At 39.4% G+C, this 24,058-nt stretch overlaps 2 long non-coding RNA genes across 2 annotated transcripts in view; one reads left to right on the forward strand and one right to left on the reverse strand.

Moving 5' to 3' along the window:
* Nucleotides 1–9,326, forward strand: part of LOC107205198 — an 11,836-nt gene extending 2,510 nt beyond the window's left edge. The window contains exons 3-4 of the long non-coding RNA XR_004497639.1: nucleotides 6,392–8,065; nucleotides 9,001–9,326. This is a non-coding gene — a long non-coding RNA (uncharacterized LOC107205198). The remainder of the gene's footprint in view (nucleotides 1–6,391; nucleotides 8,066–9,000) is intronic.
* Nucleotides 9,327–9,589: 263 nt separating this feature from the next.
* On the reverse strand, nucleotides 9,590–23,563 carry LOC107205199. Its single transcript, XR_001521883.3, has 3 exons — nucleotides 23,419–23,563; nucleotides 21,161–21,277; nucleotides 9,590–11,416 (listed from the first exon to the last, which is right to left on the reverse strand). It is a non-coding gene; the product is annotated as an uncharacterized LOC107205199 (long non-coding RNA).
* Between the last annotated feature and the right edge of the window lie 495 nt (nucleotides 23,564–24,058).

Here is a 24,058-nt window from a genome sequence, read left to right on the forward strand (position 1 = left end):
TTCCCTTCCCTTCCCTTCCCTTCCCTTCCCTTCCCTTCCCTCTTCAGAAATTCTGATTAGCATATGATGTACAGCAGGTGTTCTTACAAAATCATAGGCATCTGCATGAAAGCTTGAAGGCCTTGGATTATCTTTTAACACCAGAACAGAAGACTTTAATCAGGTCTGCTATGTCTGGCACATGCAGAGAGTTAATTAGGTTTAGCAGTAGTAATCATAAAGAAATGCTTGGATTTTTGAAGTCTGGGTTTCGGGGCTTTTTTTATGTTTCACATTGGTAGCAAGATATGAGAACTCAGCTTATTCTTTCAAGGTGATTTCTGTGCTACCTTGTGGCTCTGAGGATTTACTTTGTCTGGTGTATTCTGGTGGCTAAATTCCAGACTGTGTTACTGTACCTGACTCTGCCTTCCAGATAATTACTTAAACTCATGGCTGTATCAAATCTGGAATATACTACCAGGTTAAAACTGAAACACAAGACATGCTGCTAGAAATTAACATGCAAAGCTCCCATTTTGCTTCAGGGAAAAAATATATAAGTGGCACCTAAGAAAGGACATGAGTGAGTAATTGTCTCCAACATGAATTCTTAGTTAACCCAAAAAACCTGTTCTGAGAAGCATGTTTTCTGTTTCTTTATTTATTTAGTTGATACGTGACCCAGTCCCAGAGACTTAAATCTCCTTAGTTTGAATAAGGATTGCAGAACTGTTCCCTTAGGTTGCATGTTGTTGTCCTGAAAAATCATTAAAGCAATTGATTATCTGAGGTATTAGCTTCTTCTCACTTCCAGTAAACTAGTTTGCAATGTATTATAGCAGTCATTTCATCTCAAGCCAAAGAGCTTCATTTTCCTTCAGTTACTATCCTTCTCTGTTGTAGAGTCACAACTTACCAACTTCCCTAAGAAAAATTTAGTTATGCTTCAGCACAGTAGCATAAGAAGCAACCAGCCAAACAAAAATGACAAAAAAAACATCATAGAGGCAGTAAAAAAATAATGCAGGGGGGTTGAGCAGAAGGAGCTAAGCTACTTCCACACTAAGAACTGGCCTCCCAGAAGAGACATTGAGTACTTGCATGATTAGACCAATGAAAGTGATTTCTCTTTGGAATGAATTTATGACCCACTTTCAAATCCCTGAAGAAAACAGGGATTTAAAATGAGAAAGCTGAAAAGCCACAACAGCAGCAATGCAAATGTCTGTTCTTTTTCTCAGTTTTATAATAGTGTCATGGCCCTGATGTTAAAAAAAACCCCAACAGTGTGTCAGTGACGTGCTGGAGGCAATGAAAGTTATCAATCAGTAATATGAAGGGGATTTAAGCAGCTTAATTGAGGGCAAAATTCAATTGATTAATGGTTAGGGAAGTACTCACTGACGTGGAGGTTTCAAGGAATTACAATCTGATTAAAATTCCATTTTAAAAATGAGGGGATATAAGATGCTAATCAGTTCTAAACCACAGATTATTAGAGCCAGCTATTTGAAACAGCTGGGACTATTGTGATAAAAACAAAACGTGACTCAATTTTTGTGAGGGGGATTATTTATTTATTTTGAGAACTGGAGCACAGCAGAATAAACAAGACCCATGCACTAAGCTTGCTGATCTCTGGCTGTCATTTTACACCTGAAAAACCTAGCTCTCTTTTGGTCAGCTTTGGTCAAAAAAAGGAAAACCTGCGTCTCTTCATTCATCTACAGCACAACAAGGTTCTGTATGTTCAAAGAGCCACCTCATGAGGCTCCAGAGTCTTCTGCAAAGCACTTCAGACTAGGGTGCTTTTGGAACAAATGTGGATTTAGAGACCCTGATAGAAAAACAGGAGTCTGTAAGAATGTTTCTTTTAGACATGTTATGATAAGATAAAATCAGTGCCTATAGTCCTAAAGGATTTCCCTTTTTTTTTTAGTCCTTATTTTAGGATGAACATCTATTTGGGCTAAGAATTCAAAAACTCAAAGAACCCTTCAGTAAAATTAGCTGAGATCTGCCTCATCACACTTTTGTCCCCACCAAGTGGCAATCTCATGGGATTGCTTGAGGAAGAAAGATTTAAGGCAGTATTTCTCATCAGTTCCTAAATTAATCAGACCATAACTGTACTGCAGGATTTAAATCATGGTTTTAGAGGCTTCAGAATTGAGCTTTTCCAAACCACACTTGTACTGTTTCTGGAATGCACTGTCTTGTGCTTTGTGTGTTTTCTTTCAGCACTGCTATTGACAGCATTGGTTTGCTCTGGCATGGCTTCTAGTTGTGAATACAAAGAGCTGTGACATTTCAAAAGATGTGTAAAGTCATACTCCTTTCACTGGAGCCAAACATCTGTTATCAATTGAAGTAGCGAGCACTGATCTTAATTTGGAGTTATTCTGGCAAATTAAGTCAATTTCTAAAGATTTATCAAGACAACATTCAAGTAAGGAGGTTTTGTCTGGGTAAGAAACAAAGAGAATATGTGAATAATTCCTAATTGCCACGTATCTGATTCTCCAGACAAGAACAATATTTGGCCCTGGGGAAAAAAAATATATTTCTAAATAATTTCTAAGTACATACCTACAGCATTAAACTAGACAAAAATATTTATCACTTACATTTTTGAACTTGTTTTAAAAAAATCAGTTTGTCTGATCTTAATAAATATAAGTTAATTTGGGGGAGATATTAATAGTAAGAGACAATAAAAAGCCAAATAAATAAAAATCCCAAAGGAAAAAAAAACCCAAAGCAAAAAACCAAATTCATTTTCATCCAGTGAAGACCCCTAGCATTCAGACTTCTATGGTCTAATTCAGGCAATTTTTCACTTCTGGAGATGACCTCATAGTATGAAGCAGAAAATACCTGGGGCAAAATGAACATCTGGTAGACTTGAAAGGATTGCATTTTCCTCATAGGCTTGTTGTTTTCCTGCCTAAAATAAAGAATGTGGATAACATTCTAAACAGAGCTAACAAATCACAGGGAGAAAATCAGCAGCTCTTCAGATGTGCCTAGCTTTGTAGCTTACCCTTTGAGGTAAGGAGCAGTCCTTTTATGTGAGAGATAAATTATATTCACCTTAATGCCACCAGAGAGCTTCTGAATGGACACTGCTCATGATTTTCATCCCTCTCTAGGTCACCCACCGATAGAGGCTTGTTCCTGACCTGAAAAGCCTACTGGAAGGAAAAGTACGTGGTAGAGGTGTTTCAGCAGTTAAGAGTGAAAACTGGAGCTTAGCAGACATTATTCAATGACACTAGATGGCAGAGCAGCTGTTTTGAATTTGTTAAAAGGGCATCTTCCCAAGAGCTTTGTTGTTAATTTGTTTTATGACATCACACTTTGAAAGTGTTGACTTAGATTAGTGTTGACTTAGATATCTACATTGGTTTTTTATTTTAATGGGTTTCTTGGTTGAAAACTGAGGTCAAAAGAATAAGAGGATCAAAATAAATTTTATCATGTAACCTAAAGGTGACAAAAGATTAAAAGGGGAACAGAAAGGACAGCTTTTTGGCCACATCAGCTAAATCTCTGTTCCTTTGATAAAGGAAGATATAAATTCTGGGGTCTGAGAGAAGTTGTTGAATTGTGGAACTAAAAGATTTTGGACAATTCTCTGAAAGAAATGTTCAGAGCTTTGATGTCAGAAGTTTGAGATTAAAAGAGTGCTGCTTCTGGGCTTCAAGAAAGACAGAAAGATTCTTCCTGCTTCCAGGGCCTGACTGGGTCATGGCCCCCCCAGTTCAATGAGACCCTCATCCCAGAGCTACTCACATGGACTACTGTGGACCTTTCACTGGCAGCACTGTCCCACCACCAGAACTGCCAAAAAGTTGGTTTCACCTTGGAGTTATCACTGTGCAGGATAACTGCTCCTCACACAAATCTAAATCAAGCCTAAGGCATTTGCTAACCAAGGCGTTTGGAGAGATGGACATGCTGTGGCTGTTTGAACCCTCCATATCCCAGAGAAGCACAAAATGTGCTAACAAGACCAATTGTTCACCCAGCATTGCTTCATCTGCCAACACTGAGGTTTTACAAGTGTCCTTATGCGGATGAAATTGTTATTGACCCTCAATGAAATTCCAGGAACACCCACACTTCCTCTAAAATAATAAAATTACTCTGGAAATATGAAAAACAAAGTTATGGAAAGCAATAAAACCTTCCCTGCTACATCACTTTTCACTCAAGTGTGTGCTTATAACTTAGAAAGAAGGAAATGTACTATATCCTTGCTTCCATCAGACACAAGGCAGAAGCATTAGCAAGCATAAATTTCAGAATTGCACCTTTATATCACAGAAGAGATAGAGATAAACTGTGAGCAAGACAGCTTTTACTACAGTGCACCATGAGATGAGAACTGTCAGGGTCTTCCTTCTGATGATTTTGGGTCAGCCAGAGCATGAGTCAGAATGCAAAGAAGAGGGCAGTTTACAGAGGACAATTTCTGTCCCTTGACTCTTGTGTGTGATAAGGGCTATTACCCCTTCCCCTATCAAGTGCTGTTTCTAGCAGAGAGTCACAGAAACATGGAATGGTTTGGGCTGGAACCAGCCTTAAAGATCGCCTAGCTCTGGACAGGGATGCCTTTCATGAGACCAGATTACTCAGGGCCCCATCCAACCTGGCCTTGAGCACTGCCAGGGATGGGGCATCTCCAGCTTCTCTGGGCAATCTGTTCTAGTGTCTCACTGCCCTCTGAGTTAAAAAAAAAAATAAAAATCTTAACATCTAACTAATTCTCTCCCATTTTATTTTAAAGCCTTTCCACCTAGTCCTGTCACTATCTATCCATGTAAGAAGTCGCTCTCCCTCTTTGTCATAACACCCCTTGAAGTACTGGCAGGCTGCAGGGAGGTCTCCCTGGAGGTGGAGGATGTACCCTGCTGCCAGAACAGGCTGCAGGCACACATCTGCAAACACAGGCGCAGAGATCATTTTGCAGCTCCGCAAACCGGACAAAGCCCACAAAGAGAGCTGAAAGAATGAATTAACAAATGCAAAGACATGTCAGCATGGGAGTTGCTATGGAAGCAAAAAGAAATATTTTTAGATTGTTCTTTCATCACATATTCTCCCACACAGAAACTCCCATTCCCTCAAATTACCTTTAACAAGAAGTGAAAGAGGAGCATCTCTTCACCTCATCATCCATTCTGCCTGTTTCTGAGCTGGTAGTGAGCCCAAGTTGGACTTACACAGAAATCCCTTAAGAGTCTGACTGTTGGCAAAAGACAGAAATATGTATGTGGCTGCTATACAGAGAAGGCATGCAAATTTTTGTAATTTGAAATCCACGGTGACTTCTCTACATTCCTGTAATGAGCATTCATTTGTTTCTTTTCTTTTCTCCCGCAACTTCTTGAAGGGCATCTTCCATGATATTAACTCAGATATACAGATCTATTCTGTAAGGAACAGAAAAGGTGCCTTAGTTATGTTATATGCATTATGTAGAGGACATAAACAGGCCCTTGTTTCTGCATAACTGGATGATTCCCTAGGGAGGAATTACCATTTTGGCAGAGAAGCTTGCAACTATTTCTGTTCTTCTGCCAGAGAAATTTGATGGGGAGAATCCTGGTTTCAGTTACTAAAAAAATTTATTTTATTATATTTTAGTGTAGCTTCAAGATGTACTTCAGGGTAGGTAAGGTACCAAAATTTTGCTATTATCTGTTTGCCAGTGACCTCCTTCCTCATATTCTCTCGCCAGTATTAATGATAATTTTCAGATTAAATATAAACTGGAAAGAAAGAGAAGTGCTAAAGGATGGTCATTCAAAAGTATTGCCCCAATCTTGAAAATCCAAATTTTTTTTAAAAATGTATTATCAGGGTCTAAGACAATGAAATTGATTCAAAGTAGGATTAAGGAAGACATTCTTTCAGGAGCAGCAGATATATTACCCAGTGGAAAGGACTCCTACAGTATCTACAAGCCAGTGGGTTGTGGAGCTGTACAAAGACCTACACAGAATTGCCACACTGCAGATAAGAATCATTTTCACAGAGCCTCTTCAGCAAGTCGCAGGATGGTGGGGAGAGAGCCCGAGACGTCCGCTCCACACAAGTTCCTCTTTATAGTCACGCTAAGAAATGCTACATCTCAGATAAACCTCCCCACAGCAGATATTTCTTCCTAAATCCAGTGCAGTGCTTTAAGAGGGTGTCACCAAGCCCCCCAGTGCAGCTGGGGGTAGGCGTTCTCAAAGCCTTAATGTTTGTTTCTACAATAGACTCCTTTAGCTGAAGAGGGGGGTAATGCTCCCCTCCTTGGCTAAATGTCATATGCTGTGAAACGAATGGGGGATCCCACACTTGTTCCTTTCACTCAGCAGCTCTACGTCATAACCAGCCCTTTTTCCCCATCCCACAGGAGAAAAAGAAGATGCTGAAACAGCACACAGGCGCCTGCAATTTCTGTGTTTCCTAAGAGCTTGGGAAGGCTCCTGACAGCCTTTCCATACTGACAGAAGTACTACCGCCCACTCTGTCAAAGGCAGTGAGATACATCAGAACAGCAGGCTGGAAATGGAGGATTTGCTCCAGCGGCACATAGGCAGAAGCTGAAAGGAAACTCCTGGGAAGGAGGAAGGAACTCTGTGATGAGAGGAAGTGGGGTTCAGAAAGAGAGCTGCTGATAGATATCCAGTGAAACCAACCTCATCCATTTTACTGTCAGGAGACTTCATTTGTTTATTATGGCCTCATCCTCATCATATCAACCACTGTGTTTTATTAACAGAGTGAATTATCTTGCAGCTCTCAATAAATTACTGGCTGACATTATGTTTTGGCTGCTTTTGATTTGATATAAGGAAGGAGTTGCAACAAAAATCACTGAAAGGAGCGGACATCACCATCCATCACATGACAGGGTGATTAATGGTACTGCTTTGACCTTTTCCAGTTAGTTCCAACCAGGAAATAGGAAAAAAATTCCCTCTATAGCCCTCCTTGGACACAATTTCCCTAGAACTAACTTGATGCCTGGGGGGAAGGACATCTGATGTGGCCTCCATCGCTGGATGAGAACTGATGGGCCACACCCATCAAAAAGATGCAGCTGGGAGCAGAAGTCCATAAAGCTTTCCTCTGAAATGGTAGGAAGAGGAAATGCTTAGAGAGAGGTAATTTGAATCTGGTGTCCCTCATACTTTACTGCTCTGAAGCATGACGTGCAGGGCTGGGGCTAAGATTTTTGAGTGCAAAAATCTTGAGTGACTTTCAGTTTGAAAACCAGGTTTAAAGTGACCTGTATGTTACATGCTACCTCTCTAGGGATAATTCACTGAAACATATGAGAACAGAAATTTTATTAGTGGAAAACTTTGTATGGCCTGTCCCTGCAGATTACTAAAAATGTGTTCCTCTTTCACTTTTTGTGAGTCCTGTTTTCCAATGGTCTGTTTAATGCCTCGAGTTCTAAGGTTTATACCTTCCCACACTGTTTTATGAATCTTAATCATTATTTTCTCCTCCAATTATGCCTTCAAAACAGAGTTAGGTCCCTCTTGTGCAGCTGAGCAAAAGCCTGTACCGCTGGCTTGCAACAGGAAGAGTTCTCACCAAGCTGAGTGTGTCTGAAGAAAATACCCAACGGACCATCTCTACTCAAAGAAGGCAGAAAACATGAAATGCTGATGCATAAAACCAGTTTGTTTGTAGCAACTTAAATATCATTTGAAATAACAATTGTCAGTCCAAAATCAGGATGGGAATGGGCAAGGAGATTCTAGACTTGTTGGTAGGCTGGTGGAAGGAGGACAAGAAATGAAGCAAAACTACAGCACACCATTCTCCAGCATGACAAAATTGGGTTGATGGCAGCAACTGAGATCTGCAGCAGTGAGACTGATCTGGAGAACAAATAGATTTAACTAAGTGGTTTAGCAGTGACTGGGAAAAGAGCATCCAACAAAAAAAGGGTTTTATCAAAACTCTCAAAAAGTTTGCAGCAGGAAAGGACATCAGTGACCACAGCAAGTGATGATATTTTATTCTGCAGAGACACCTGGGTTGGACAAGAGCCACTGGAGTGATTAATCAGGTGAGAAACTTAATCTACCTTCCTAGGCCATGGAAGCTGGGAACTCTGTAGTACTGCCAAGGATAGTATTGCTGGGTAAAGTGTTTGCTCAAGTCGCAAAAAGACTGCATTGTTCTAGAAACAAAGAGTATGTTGTCCAGCTCTCCTACTGTATTGCTCTACTGCACCTTTCTCACAGCCACATCATGGAAGTAAAAATGGATCCTGTCTGGGAGGTATTTGTCCTCTAAACAGCCCAGAATAAAAAGGGAGGATTTCCTTGAGACATAAGATATGTTTATTCCTGGGGCTGAGACCTTGCTTCCCTGGCAAAAAAAAAGGAAGCCCTTTTTTCTGGCAAGAGGCAAGAAATCACTGTAGGTGAGTAAAATAGGAAAAGGGTTTAGATCCACTAAAGATATCACACCCATTTAGTCAGTTCCTTCTGCATTCCTCCCCTAATACATACAGGACAAAACCTCAACACAACTGCCCTGCAGGAGCATAATGTGGATGAAGCCGTGTGGTGCTACTGCATGTGATGCAAGCACTGCAGCTCTGCTGCTGAAGGGCAAGGTTGCAGTGCTGTGGGAGGCACACAGGGTTCTGCCCATGCTCTGCTGGCCTCTACATGCCTACACAGGGTCAACATGCACTGCAGCAATAATGGCAAGAGGGGCAGGGCAGCAAACCAAGGGCTCATCTTCCTCATTGTAGCATGAGCCAAATAAATCTACTTTTGTTACCTTTTTTTTAAACAATATTTTTCTTCAGTGGGGCTTTCAATGTGGGTAGAACAAATAGAGCTGAGATACGTATTTCACAAAGAATTTTAGCAGAGCATGATCGGCTGTGCCAGTGAAGGCAGAAAAGAAAGGAGTTAGCAGGTAGGATATAAGAAATGTGAATTTTCTGGCTTAAAATTATTGCAATTTTTCCTTCTTGTTTTCTGCTAGGTCTCTTCCCAGTTGGCTTTGTGACAATTGCTTCCTCTGTTCACTTCATCAGTCACTGTGTAGCAGATATGATATCAAATAAAACTGTCTGCAGTGGAAGACATGCACTCTTCTGTTTTTATTGTTGTGAGAAAGTTAGTGTCAGTAATTGTTCCTAACCCAGTTTATCTGCCTCAGTGATCCTTCCTTGACTGAAGTGAAAACTTTTGTTACAAAATTTCAATTGTATTCCCTCACCTTAGTGTAGTGATGAGAAGGACTCCATAGTTGTTACAGACATTCAAAAGTGGTTCTCATTAAAGCTACTTTTAAGCATTCTTAAGAGTAGGACAGTGATTAAAAAACTTTTCCTTTGCCTTACAGGCTTTAAAAAAATCTCTCTTCTTCATTAGTGGTAGAAATGATTTTCTCCCCATCATAGATGATGGTCTTAGCATTGGTTTGTTATGTATATCATATCATATATATATATATATATATATATATTTTCTTAGTTAAGCCACACCATACATATGTTTTTAATGTCAAAGTGATAAATAAAACTCTTAGGACAAGATTCAAATGATCCATGCTAGGGTGGCAGAATAGTTTAGACATATTGATCCTAAACAGCAGTTCTGATAAGTCTTCCTGATTGCACTGGTTTATGTCAGTCATGTTTGCAACTCCTAGTTGCAAAGATCAGATCCAGTCTGATCTTTGGGGTTCTCAGGACCATAAGGTCTTTGGGTGCAGTTACACACACTTGATGAGCCTGTTATTTAGTCTAGCATCTAGGCAAAACCTGAGACCCCTGAGGATGTACTTACTGCAGGGACTTAAACCAGTGATCACAACACGGAGCACCAGGACTATAGTTAGTCTGAGTAATGCTCAGCTTCAGATTAAGACCCCAAAATTGGGCACCTACTTATGTGTTAAAACTCCCATCACACTCATCAGACATCTAGAGTGACACCCTGGGATGGACTGAGCTTCCCAGATATAGAACCCTCATGCTATTTTGGTTGTTGTGGGATATCCTCCCTGGCCTCTAATTTCTGCACCAGGAGTTGAGTATGTCCTATAAGTCATAGGTTATTTCTACCAGCCTTCTGCAGAAATTCAAATGCTCTGGGGATTCTAAATGGCTTTGTGTGGGCAATTGAATTGCATCCCTAGTGGCTGGTAAGCTGAATATCACTCTCAGCTCCAGTGAGAATGTGATTGTTATATGTATCCTGACTGTAAAGGGGTCACAGAGGCAGGTAACTTTAATCTCAATCTGGAACTCACCACTTCATTAACAAAAAAAAAAAAAAAAACAAACAAAACGCTGATGCCAATATCCATTTGTACATAGTTACTTATTGGTCAGCACAGTCATTCAGGAAACCAGGGACTTGATGTGAAGCTTTTGTGAAGCTTTGTCTAAACCCAGGACTCAGACATCATGCTTGCCTCTGTATCTTAGCAGTGTATCTAGACTACTATGCTGTGTACTACCCAGAGGACAAGGAAGCTATGTTCTTCCCTTCAGAATGAAAAGCCCTATCCAACATGGGGAAATAGCAGAAAAGTGTATAAAGAGGATCTGTCTGTGAGATCTAGCAGCCACAGCTTACATCTAGGTAGGATCTGTCTTCGGGATTTCTCTGACCCCAGGACCTGCTAATGTAAAAGACGCAGAGAGGAACAAGGCCAAGTCCATCTCCCAAAGACATCTAGCAGGTTATACAGCCAAGATCCTGCCTCACTGATTAACTTGTTGGGCCCAGGAATCCATCACATAATCGCGGACTTATAAAATGCCTTTATTCATGCATCAGGTGTTAGGCAGACCTGCAGGGTCAAATACCGCAGTCCATTATATTTTACCTGTACCTAGGCCAATAATTTGGGCTTGATTAAAACTTGATCTCCCAGAAAGACATCCAGAGTATGTGACTTATTGCTTCTCTTGTAAATGTCTTTTGAAGTTTAACTTCATACTTGTGGTTAAAAAAATGTGCTCTCTTTTTAGGTTGGATTTGTTCAGCTTGAGATGAACATCCATCCATATTTTTATCTAGTGGACTCAACAATATTATTCCAAATTATTTTTCCATGCTGGTTCTAGTAGTCAGTAACTGAGGCATCTCTTAATCTCCTTATTTAGAAAACTTTGAGTTGTCCTCCCTCATCCCCACTGCAATTCAACCTTTCTAGCTCTGAATGGTTCCTGCACCCTCTTCCAATATGGCTGGCTCTTTTTTAAACTGACTTTCCTCTGTTCTGACCAAGGGCGTATGAAAAGGTTGAACCACGACAGATCTTTGATGCGTCAAACATTGGCCAAAGGGTTGCACAGGCTGCTCGTCTGGAATAACTTGTTGCTTTCTTTTGCCTCTCTGGTAGCCTTGTCTTTTCCCAGGAGTGGAGACTTCTGAGCCTGTGCCTAAGACAGAAAAGAGGAGAAATAAAGAGGAAGAGAAGCCCTTAAAATGGGAAGGTGATCCACATGGCTCTTAAGGAAAGGAGCAGCAAAGGCTGGTAGTGGTGGACACTGTGGGGTTGGAGTCTGAACGAACTTGCAACAAAACCAAGAAAATAGCTTTATTTCAGAGCTGTTTATAATTTTAAAAGCTGTGGAACTGAATGGTTTCTGTTACAGATCTTCCTCCTTATTCCTCTGGTTTTAAGCTAAAGAACAAGTAGTATTACAGAGTGGAATTGCCATGACCAACCCCCTGCTACAGCTGCTAACAGGGAGTTAGCTGATGAAGTGCATTGGATGTACTTGATGAAGTGGCAGCATAGGCAAATGAAATTGTTGTTCACTCAGGCATGTGAAGATTTTGACTGTAATCCCAGCTCTGACTGTTCTTCTGTTCCAAAAGTAACTTAATCATAATGCATTTCAGTTTCCTCAATATCTTTCCCTCCTACATTTCTCTACCTCTGTAAAACCAAGACTTAAAGTTATCATATCTTTTCTTAAAGAACCCTGAACCCACTTGTAATCTCTAGGCATTACTTTCATCTCTTTCCTATTCTCTCAGATCAGCAGAGACAATGGAATGTTTCTGCCTAATTCTTGTGGATAAATAATCATTCTATATCCAGTTTTCCTTGTGCTCTCCCATCCAGGTACAGAACAGGCCCATAATTCTCTACACTATTGCTACATGTTCCTAGGAATAGCTCTAGTTAGTAAATATTGTATTCACCCTGACACCCGAAATGCCACCAGCATCTTTGATATGATACTGTGGGGGCAAAAATGGCAGGAATGTAAAAATCATTAGACTGTAAGTTAAATGTTGTGCTTTCTAGAACAGACACTTCATGCAGCTGCCAAAATAACTCTGCTGAAAAGCAGACCAGCATACCAATTTTCAGATTTTCAGATCTTACACTGTGCATACCAATGCATTTGTGAATATTTTTTGACTTCTACAACTGTATTCTTATACATGCAAAATCTGAATTTATTTCAAGAAAAGACACCTAAAACTACCTTGTAAATAATTGTCATGTAGCCCTACAGGACAGTTACTGAGGTCATAAAGGTTACTGATTTTAACTTTTGCCTGTATGAGACAGAATAAACATGTTGTGTTTTACACCATGCACTATAAACAAAGTTAATTTTCCTCAAGGGTTTAATATATCAGACTTGTGTTTCGTATTTTACTATGTCTAAGTAAAACATCAGTTTCATGTGTCACTATGTCTACTAAAACTAACAGTGTTAGTTTTGCTAGATTCAAGCCACCAGCTTGGGCTCATGCCAACATCCGCAATCACACTTTGGGTCAGAATGGGCCTTGAAGTTTTGCACCTCTCAATTTTTCATCATAAAAATACAGACAGTATTAATAGCTACTAGCATTTCCAGCATCACACTTGACTTCTGGAAGGGGATCCCCTGCAACATTCCAGAACTGATGTCTGCTGGGGACAGCCGTCTTTGTAAGTGCCAACTGAGTCCCTGCAGGGAAGGGCTCACATCCAGCATCCCATCTATCAAGCAGAAGGCAGACAGAATTAGCAGTAAGAGAGAGAATAGATGTCAGAAAACCTTGAAATCAGCATGGCATTCCATTGATGAAAGAGAAATAAGATACGGAAAGAAAAAAATCAAGCAGCTCTTGGCTTGTACGTATACAATAATTTTGTCATTTTACATGTTTTTATTTTTAAAATGTAATGAAGATTCAAAATTAGAGGAAAAAAATGTATACGTATTTTAAATATGTTCTGCTTTTGCCTGCCGAAGAAATTCTCCTCGCTCCTTTTTAAGTCTTGCATGTTTGTAATTTTACACATCTATTTATGGGTAGAGCAGTCTAATGCAACATTCAAAGAATTAATCTTATCACCACTGAGGAAGTACTGGAAGATAAAATCAGGATTGCTCTTTGATCACTACATGGCTTTAGAATTCTGTGCACAAACAGATCTTTCCCTCCCTTATCAAATGTCAGAGACACAGTTATGGCTGCTTGTGAAAGATACCTTTTTCCCTGCTCACACATAATACAGAGATCTTCAGATGGGACACAGGCCCTTTTATTTTCAAGTCTGTAGCAGCTAAATAAATTTGTTTTATTTGTAAGCAGCAGGATGGAAAATTTTGGATTTGTTTTCTGAGGGGGAGAGAAGAAAGTAATACAGGGCAAAGTAAAAGAAGGGTCTTTGTGTCATATGAAGGTGCTTGTAATATTGAAGCCCAACTACCCAGCTGCAGGAATGTAATCTCACATCCACAGTATGCACCATGCTCAAATATGTGGGGGAAAAACCCAGTAAAGTATTGCCATAATGATTCGTAAGTAAATCCTTAAACTAACATGGAAATGTTTTGGGTGATGTTGATATGAGTATGCCAGTTAGGATGCATTTTAAAACACAATACACATATTCACTATATATGTGTGTTCATTTTGGCTGAAATGAACATAAAAAAGATGATTTGTTGTTTTTCTGTCAATCTGTGCTTTTCCCACAGCCCAGCATATTTCTCATCCCCACTCAGGCTCTCAACAGACACATTTCCTGTGTCTGTTTTGCAATGGAGTATTTCAGAACTTGATGACAGACTCTATGGTGTGCTGAGAAACACCCAGTCCTAATGTGACCTAAGAGAATGATGCAAAAAAGAAAATTGTTGATCATTTTTGAAACAGCTTAAACAAATTATTAACTAATATTAACTAAGTACAAGATACACTGGATACTTGCTTTAAAAGCCTTTTTTTTTTTTCCCCAGGAAAATGTTTTTATTGAGAGTATTTGACTAGACAAAACAGATAAATACAGTTAAGCAGACCACATGGGTCAATATATTAATCAATGAGAGGAAATGCTCCCAGAGTTAATGTCTAAATATACCTTGGTATGCACATACAGATACACACACACACTGCCATTGCTTACTAAAGGCTCCCAGAAACCCAAAGAGGCTGTGTAACACCCTGTCAAAATTTCCTCCATTTTCTGAAAATAAGAAAGTAACATCTTTTTTTTCGTGGGGAAGGCCACACACACACACAAAGTCACTAATCTGAATAAACCTGACAGAAGACAGCGGGATCTAGCTCAGCACAGAGCCCAGGAGTGGGTCATGGTATAACAGGTCATCTTAAAAGTGACACTTCCCAGCATGTATACAGTATGTTGAGGTGGTTATTTCCAATCTTTTTACAGAATAAAGTCAGTGAAATTACACTGGGGATGAATTTAGCCTCATAACTTTTTCTGATCTATTTCCTACAATTCTCTTAAGTATTTAGTTGCTTCCTGCTAATTATTTTTGCATTATTTTAGAGCACGCTAACGTGTGCCACATGGGGCTTATGTAAAATGTTCTTTAATCATTGTCACTCAAAATAATTTAAGTTTCTGAATGAGATTATACAGTTGTAAAGGATCTGTTAGAAAAAAGGCTATGGTTTTTGTCTTATGGGTTATTAAAGTGAAGCAAGTACTTTCCATACAAATATCCTTTAAAATATTTTGCTAAAGCTCAACCCAAGCTGAATTTCTGCTTTCATGAAATTAATGGAGCTCACCAGATACATAAGAGTCTGGCCTGGATAGATCCAATTGCATATTTAAGGAAAAAAAAGACAAATTCAGAACTAAGCTTGCAAAAAACAGCTTTCATTTTTTAAGCCTGACTCCAAAATTATTTTTCTGTATCTCATATCGTAAGATTTCTTATTTGTAGGCAGAATCAAGCATGCATCTTGAATCCAGGACCCTTTCATTTTTAATCAGTTTCATACCAATAAGGAGCAGGTCTGGGTATTGTGAAAATATGTTAAAGCATAAAAATGGTTGCAAAGCTCAAAAAGATCATCCTCCATCAGGGAAAAACTCTTTGTGTAGGTTGAACCTGGTTGAACCTGGTACATGGACCAGTTTCCCGTGAAACCAGTGTCTCAGACATTATGAGCAAGATCCACTAACTTTAGGTATCCTGAATCAGGTATAAGATGGTTCAGCATATTCCTGAAAAAATATGAACAATCTCAAGTTCTTTGCTTTCACCTGCACTTAACCTTCTCAAATTAACAGACACTTTTCTGAGTCATCTCCTGTGTGGATCAGGACTAGAGTTTTCCGGATTCCTTGCAAATTATTCTAAACACTGCATTTACTTAAACTAGCAAACACATAAACAAAAAATAAACAGTAGCTTCAGTGTCATTTTCAAACTCGGCCGGGCCAGGCCCAGGAAACCATGAAGTCTGACTAAGCCAATTCCTACTCCTGTGCTTTTTCAGCATTTCAATCTTTCTGAAAGATGTTAAAACATGGTCCTGCAATCACTCCAAGTGTTGGGTAGGTGGTTTTGCTAGTAGATTCAACTGAGCTGTCAAACACTTTCTCAGAAACAAATTTAAAAAGAAAAAGATGGTCTTTACCTTGTTAATGCCATCCTTATAAAACGTCTAAGAGGTATCTTAATTCTATATGGCTAGTTCTCTTTTTATGTAAATTCTGTGTTTAGTTGGAGGTCTGTCATGTTTTCCACGACCAAGCCAACCACCCTTTGCTATTACAGTTCAGGATTCTTCTTTAATTTCTGTTCCAGACAAAGTCTCACCACCACAGTGACAGTTGCAATTGCACAAGACATCTCAGTAGCTGAGCCACAGCCTGAATAGAGGCCAGCTGATCTCCTGGCTTCTTTTCCAAGAGTGCAGCTCTTACTCAAACATCCTCTCTACATGGGTTATCTGGTGTTGATTTATAATTTACCTCACTGGATATCAGCCCCTTGAGTATTATTTCACAGTCAGATAATTATTCCATTCAGCTTCTTTAAAATATTCTCTGCTGCTTTGAAATAGGAGAGGCTGGGGTGCCTAGTGCATAGTCTTGAAGCTCTGTTCATGCAGCTGAGAGAAATGACTCACACTGCCAATGTGGATTTACTCATTAGGTCTGCTGTGCTAATAGATGCTCTGGGGAAGCTGACAGTGACCAAATATTTCCTTTTTATCAGTGCTGCTATTTCCCTCTCATCTTGAAGCAGAGCAGCTCTGGTTGTCACTGGTATGTGCTGCAATCTTATAAGATCTGCCTCCACTTTGCTCCTGAAAAGTTACTCTACTGACTTTCTCAAGGTACATTACCAGTGATATTTCACAACCCCATCTCTTCAATTGTCAAAAGTATACCAAATATTTTGACCTCAGAGATAAAAAATATTCAAATTAATAACACCCCCATGTTTTAAAAGATCTTGTCCCTCTCTGGTCTGCACTGGTACAGCTTCACCTTGAATATTGTGTGTCATTTTGGTGCCACGACATAAGAAAGGTATTATCAGAGAGCATCCAAAGGAGGGCAATGAAGACAGTGAAGGACCTTAAGGAGCAGCTGTATGAGAAGCAGCTGAAATCACTTGGTCTGTTCAGCCTGGAGAAGTGGTTAAAACTTTCTGATGAGGGTACACAGAGGGGCAGGCACTGATCTCTTCTCTGTGGTGCCCAGTGACAGGACACGAGGGAATGGCCTGATGTTGTCTCAGGGGAGGTTTAGGTTGGAAATTAGGCAAAGGTTCTTCACCCAGAGGGTGGCTGGTCACTGGAACAGGCTCCCCAGGGAAGTAATCCCAGCACAAACACACAGACAGAGTTCAAGAAATGTTTGCACAATGCTCTCAGGTACATGGTGTGATTCTTGGAGCTGTCCTGTGCAGGGCTGGGAGTTGGACTCAAGGATCCTTGAGTCTCCTGTCCAATTCAACACATTCTGTGATTCAATGATCTTCCTGCACAAAGTCTCAATTTTTTTTTTATATGGCTTCTGAAATTGATTCCAGCCCAATCTGTCAAATCATTTACTAAGAGCCACAAACCCTCAAAATAATTGGCAAATTTAGCTTTCCAAATCATGCCTTTATGTGTGTGTGTAGCTGGAAAAACTTTACTTTTTCACTATTTTTTGTCTTTTGTCTAAGAACAATGAAGAGAAAAACTTACCAGCAAAGAATTCAAGGACTGATTTTGTCATAAGCTCCATAGTCACAAAAATAATCTTCTGTCACTGGAGTTCCAAAGCAAGGGGCTTGACACATGGGACTTGATTTGGTGCTGCAAATGAAGAATCTGTGGTGGCCCAGACACTGTGCTGCAAATGTTACCCAGTTCTGCTGCTGCTCCTCTTAGAAACCACAAGTTTGTGTATTCAATTCAGTAAATTATAAGATGTGATTAAGTAAAATCAGTTTTGTCAAGAGTAATTACTCATTAATTAGTAGTCAATGAGTAATAATAGCCCATCATTGATGCAGTTATTTTTCCAGGTTAGGTGAGGAATGATTCTGAAGATGCAAATAAAACTACTCTGGAAGTAAACATAGAAAGATCTCAGTAGCAGCATGCCCCCTTTAGATAATGAATTTAAATATTGTGGTTGTCTGTGGGTAAGAGAGTTGAAAAAGTGATAAAGTACTACCTAATTACTTCAAAAAGTTGTCTGGTATTAAGGTTTTGTACATTACATAAGCAAGAAGATAATTTATACAAAATGAAGGGGTTTTGCCATGAGGAAGGATTGAGAATTCCATTTTATAAAAGTGCATCTATAACTTTGTGCAGAAATGAAAAACATCTAGACTTACAGTAGGTAATATACTTGACAACAAGCCTTCTAAAAGTCAAGCAGCAATTTACTTGATTTTTTTTCCTCTGGAGAAGGAGAAAATGCTACAGAAAATAATTTATTTTTAATGAATTGTTTTTTTCACCTGGATAGAGCTGATATAAGTATAGGATAGCTCTTTTATGTTCTTAATTTTTTTTAAATGACCACAGTGTTCCACTGTGCTTAACCAAGGAAAGCCTCAGATGTTTAGACGAAGTTTATCTCCATGGTTCACTCACTACACTCTGCTTGTAATTCCTACACAAAAGTCTCTCTGTGAAAAGGAAATGTGCACAGTGTTCATATGTCTGTTTTTCTTCTTCACTCTGCTCCTGTGCCAATATTACAAAGCATGTGAGTGACAATTTCCAATTTAACTACCTGGCTTCATATGCTAAGTCAGATAGAGAGCAGAGCTCTTGAGATAGGCACTAGGGATATACATAGACACCAGCATTACAAGCTGCTCAACTATCATTCCTCATCAAACCCTTTTTAGGGTCCTTGGATTACAAAGCCATTTGGGCTTTGGAATCTTTTCATGTGAGTAAAGCTGTAGCTTTTTGATTGTGCCTCTGGACCCTATAGGATGGGCACCAGTCCATAACAGCACGAGCTATTTTATGCAGAGCATGTTGAAACTTTCATAGGTGACATTCACTTGGTCTGAGTCAATAGAATAGAGGAGCTAGAGGACCTTAAAATCCTTAAAACCAAAAGTTTGAAAGTATTTTTCTCTCAGTCTCTAAATAGCTCAATGCTTGCCCCCCGATCGCCCTTACCACATATTCATTGAAAGAGATTTGCTCTAATAAGCCTGTCTATTTCTTTTAGCGGCTCTTTATAACAAATGATCACTTTCATAAAATTGCAGAAAGAGTTGTGCAATGAACTTTGAGGATATGTCTCTTCAGTGCTAAGTAACAGAAAGTCTGGGAGGATGCTTGAACACTGGAGCTCTGATTGTCCAGACTGTGTTATGATTTGCTCTCTGCTGCCAATTTTCTTCAAGACAATGCTGCTATAGAAGGGATAGGACATGAGCCAGTCCGTGTGACTGTCCCAGGACCAGTAATCAGCCCTGAAGCCAATTAGACATTGCCTGAAAGGTTATAGAACCATCTTTTCTTCTCAAAATAGAAAATATGCAGTAATTTGTTCTGCTTCCATATGAACTAAATCTAATCAATGAGCTTTGTGGGCTGAATAGTCCAAGGCTGTGCTGCCCAACAACTCCCAGTATTTCTGAATTTTTCTCTGCTCCCACTGACATCAACAATCCCTCATTGTCACAAATGAGCATAAATAACTTGCTGCCACTTCTCACAAGCTTCAAATTAGAGTATTCCAGGAAACTTACAGTAAAATAATCATTTGCATCACTTCTCAAGCCTTAGGATAGAAAACTTCACTGCCAAGATAGTCTTAATTGTAAGGGGCTGTAATGCCAGCTCACTGCACTCTCTGCATAGACACCAACCCGCATATCTCCATGGAAACAGTTGGAAAAACCATTCAGTAAAGTCATCTCAAAATTCTCCCTGGGCTGTAAACCTTGGAAAACCCTTGGGAATGCAGGAGGTAATCCCTAGCAGGAATCATTGCAACATTTTTATTGTCTATGAAGTATAGCAGTATAAGACTGTCTTAGATGATGATATATGGAATCAGTACTTCAAGACATCAGTGACACTAATTTCTCTGTTAGACTGCAGTACCTCTCAACATCTTTAGTAAGGTTTTATGAAACTGAATGAGGGCAGAATTTGCCCTTGTAATTCTACTCCCTAAGTTGAATAAAACCCAATTATGACCAGAAATATTAATATTGTTACCCTTATTCGAGACATCCAGACACTAAGGTACGTTTGGATTACTATTTGTCATTAAGGTGATGCAGATACTTTTGTACAATTTTTCTCCAAAGGAAATATTTTTAACTCTGTTAGTGTGTGTGTGTGTGTGTGTGTGTGTGTACACGGATTTTTCCTTTCAGACTGGTTGGGTTTGCTTCTTTCTTATTTCATTTTTTCCTAATGCAGATAACTTACAGGAATAAAATGGAGCAACTTTAAGGAAAGTTTCACTTCTACCTTCATACCAGACAGGAGTTCTCAGAGCATGTTATATCCCAGAACAGGGCTGGTACCTACACACCCAGCCTCACATCCCTTGTTTCCTGGCCCTTTGAGGTAGTGAGATGAAGAGCAGCTGTTATTAGAATAAAAGCCAGAAGCAGAGAAAGCTGTAGCCCCCTGTCTCCACCACCGTCATGAGTTCCCAGATTCCAGAAAATAGTTATTTTCAACAGGTTAATAGACTAAGCACCAAAACCTCTTTTCTTGTTTGTAAGCTGTGAACAGTTCAACAGCTGCCTCCACCTCCTCTATATTTATCCACAGAAGTCTCGTGGATATCCCAGGATGCTTCTCAGTTGGTTGTGCAACACTCAAACACCCCGTTGTTACAAAAGAGACTCTTTCAGTTCCTCTCAGCAGGCTGCTATGCTGTGTGCCTTCAAATCAAAAACAGACTCATCTGGGGTTCCTCTTTTTCTTTTTAATGCGCCTTCTCCCTAGAGATTTAGGGAGAAGGCGCCTCCCCACATTTAAACTGCCTTTCCTCTTTTGCCAGTGTTAATGTTATGCATTAGATATTTGGCACAGATGTAATATGTATTTCCTCTCTCCTACCTTCAGCCTGTCTTTTGTTCCTAAATGAAAGCAGACTTCAGAGCATCCACTTCATGTGGCCAATCTCTCTGTGCTGCACCTGCTTTCACCATATGCAAAACACAGGGAATCATGAACAAAACATCTCCAAAAATGCCAGTGTGTAGCTTACAAAACCCTTGATAAATTTACCCACAAAAGTATGGCACTGCTCTGGTGCCTGCTCTTCAAAAAGCAAAAAGTGTACCTGATGTGCAAGTGTAGAGCAATGGAGCACCAATACTTGAAAATTATTTTTCTGGATCATATCTTTCTGGCTTTCAAACTGTTCTTTAGACTATTAAGACATTTTAGTTCTATTTTACCTTTCAGAACATGGGCAATATGATGTCCTAAGCATCTTTTTAAAGTCCCACAACTCTAAAAAGGTGATTATTGTTTACAGAACACTTTAAGAAGTTATTCCTCTCTTCTTGGTCCACCTGTGGGAGGAAAGTGAGTAAGAGGTGTTTCAAAGTCAGGCTCAGACAAGAAGAATCTGAGACAATAGTGGCAGACACTATATCATACCTCTCCATAATGTCACTGCTGATCTGGCACATGCAACACCTCCACCACATTTACCATAACTGAACACATCAGGATCATTACAGACAGCTACTGAAAATGCTGAAATTTACCTTCATTTCAAGATTTCTTACAGAAAACACAGTGTTTTTTTCTTATGCCCTATCTCCAGCAACTTGCAAAAAAACTAAACATATAATACTTGCTTTTGGTAGACTCTGTAAACGTGTTTAGGTCTTCTATGTTGTTAGTATGGTGTTTTGCTTTGAAAGTCAGATCTGTATTATTATTATTATTATTATTATTATTATTATTGACACTTTTTGCTTTTGAGGAAGTTCCCACTGTCCTTGCTTGTGTGGAGCAGGGCACTACCACATTCTCCACAGACTGCATCTAAAAATTAAACATTTATTACACAAATTGACAGGGTTGTCAATGTGTAAGAGGAAAGGAGTAAGCCTCATTTTCCAGATGGGGAGTTGAGCTGTGAGAAAATTGATTTAGCCAAAGTGCAGTTGAAACCTGATCGTATTTTCCTTAAACAATAAGAAAAATGCAGTGGTTTCAGACGCAAGGATAGTGTATCAGAGAATCACTGCATTAACTAGATTGGAAAATACCTTTGAGATCATCAAGTCCAACCTATGACCACCTTATCAACTAAACCATGGCTCCGAGTGCCACATCCAGTCTTTATCAATTTGTACATGTGCCCCTTGTTGTATTGAAGAGGTAGAAGACATAAAAGGTCCCTTGGGGAACTCCAACACCAAAATCCTAGCTTCTGGAGTTTAATACTACAGCAAACTGATTTCACTAAAATTATAGAGCCCCAATGAGTGCATGTATCCACTTGAGCTGCTGGAGGCTGAGCTCAGGGAAAGCAGTTTATTCACAGCTCAATGGGAAATTAGGGTCAGGCAGAAATGAGTCTGCAGCAGTGCTCAAGGATGTGGTAAATGATCTGCAGCAGATGGAAAATGGAAAATAATAGTGTTGATACTAGACTTCAGAGAAGCAATTTAAGGTAAAATTTTTCAAGATGAAAAAATTCAGATTTTGTTTTTTTACTTCTCGTGTACCAAGAAAAAGATGAGCAGCACAGCTGGTTAGACAGCTTTTCTCAATGTTTACAAGGTAATAAAAATTTATTGAGTGTGTTTGATCTTTCCTGTTAGTGTCTTCATGTTTCTATTGGAGATATCCAAATCTTGCAGGTCTTGAGCCAAATATTATCTGTATGAAATCTTTGTCCTAGTACTTTATCCTCCCTTGCAACATCATTCACATGTTAGTCGTTCTGTTGCCAAATTCTTCAAAACTCTAAGTAACATCCCTTTTACTGACTCTCAGCCAAATCAAGTAACTTAATGCTTGCTGTGTTCTTTGGACGTAGGTTATAAACTGCCATACAATGTTACTGACTAAATTTATTTCAGTTCTCCCATTCCCCCTTACCCTCCCATATGGACCAAACTTCCCCTCTTTTGCTGCTTTCCCTTATTGCTTGGGTGAATAACAGCATATGTCTCAGTGACACAGAAACCCTCCTGGTTTTGAACACTCTTTGTCACACCTCTCCCCACAAATGCAATGTCCCAAAGTCCACATGTTCTATGTAAGGTAAAATCTGGTATTGATTTTGGATGGCTTGTCACAGATCTAGGCTGTTGTTTTTTTCCAGTGGGAGGGATGGACATTCAATATGGTTGAGACAATTGTCATTAAAAAAAGCCTTATCCAAAAAAACAAAATAGAGGTTAAAATTTGCCATCTCCAGTAGCACAGCAGTTGAAGGGAAATGGAGAATAAATCAAAGGCCATTTAAGTAAAGTGCAAGTTTTCCATCAATTAAAAGACACTTAGTCAAGCCTTTGGAGTCCAGATCAAGCTCCATTTTTGGAAAGAAAAACTAATGATAGTTTAATAAGACTCTAGATATAAAAAATCTCAAGACCTAAAAGAGAAGGAAAACTAATTTTTTTTTTCCTGAGATGGACACAAGAACAGTGGCAGTTCAACAAAACAGGGTTATTTCAGGAGACAAGCTTACCTGTGAGGAATACCATTTACTCAAGTGTCTGTGACTTCTGCAGTTGCCATGTTAAAACTGCCCCAAAAATGTGATGAATCCAAGTGGTAACAGTGTGTTTTAAGAAAGGTCCATTTCTAAGACCTTCTTATAGGCAAGTATCAGTGACAGGGACCTTTAAAAGGACAAACCTCTTCTTGTTAATTATTTAAGGGACAAGGAAGTACAAAAGCTGCAGATGAGGAGGTAAAAAGAGGAAGGAACTAGCCTCGGAGCATTACAGCATGAATCTGTTGTGGAAAGGAATATACAGGTCCAGCTGGGAGGTTTGTCTCTGCAGCTATGCCTGAAATAAGCACCAACGCAAATGCCATTACAGCTCCCGTCAGACTTAAATAAAGTGCAAAATAAAGCAGTTTATTTTCTTCCTCCAGGATTACTGCTACTATAGATTTAGAAACCAAAATGGAAAAGGTATTGTTGAAAAAGACAAGAAAAGAGACATTTGTAAAATTATGGCTCCAGAAAAAGGAATACACGTTTTTAGAAATCTCTTCAATTAGAAGGTAGAATTCAGGATTACATATGCTAAGACACAGGCTGAATCTGTCAGGATTCTAAATGCCTCTGCACTTCAAATTCCCAAAGACCCATGCTTTAC

This window comes from Parus major, chromosome 1A (genome assembly GCF_001522545.3).
Source record: "Parus major isolate Abel chromosome 1A, Parus_major1.1, whole genome shotgun sequence".
Lineage (NCBI taxonomy): Eukaryota > Metazoa > Chordata > Aves > Passeriformes > Paridae > Parus > Parus major.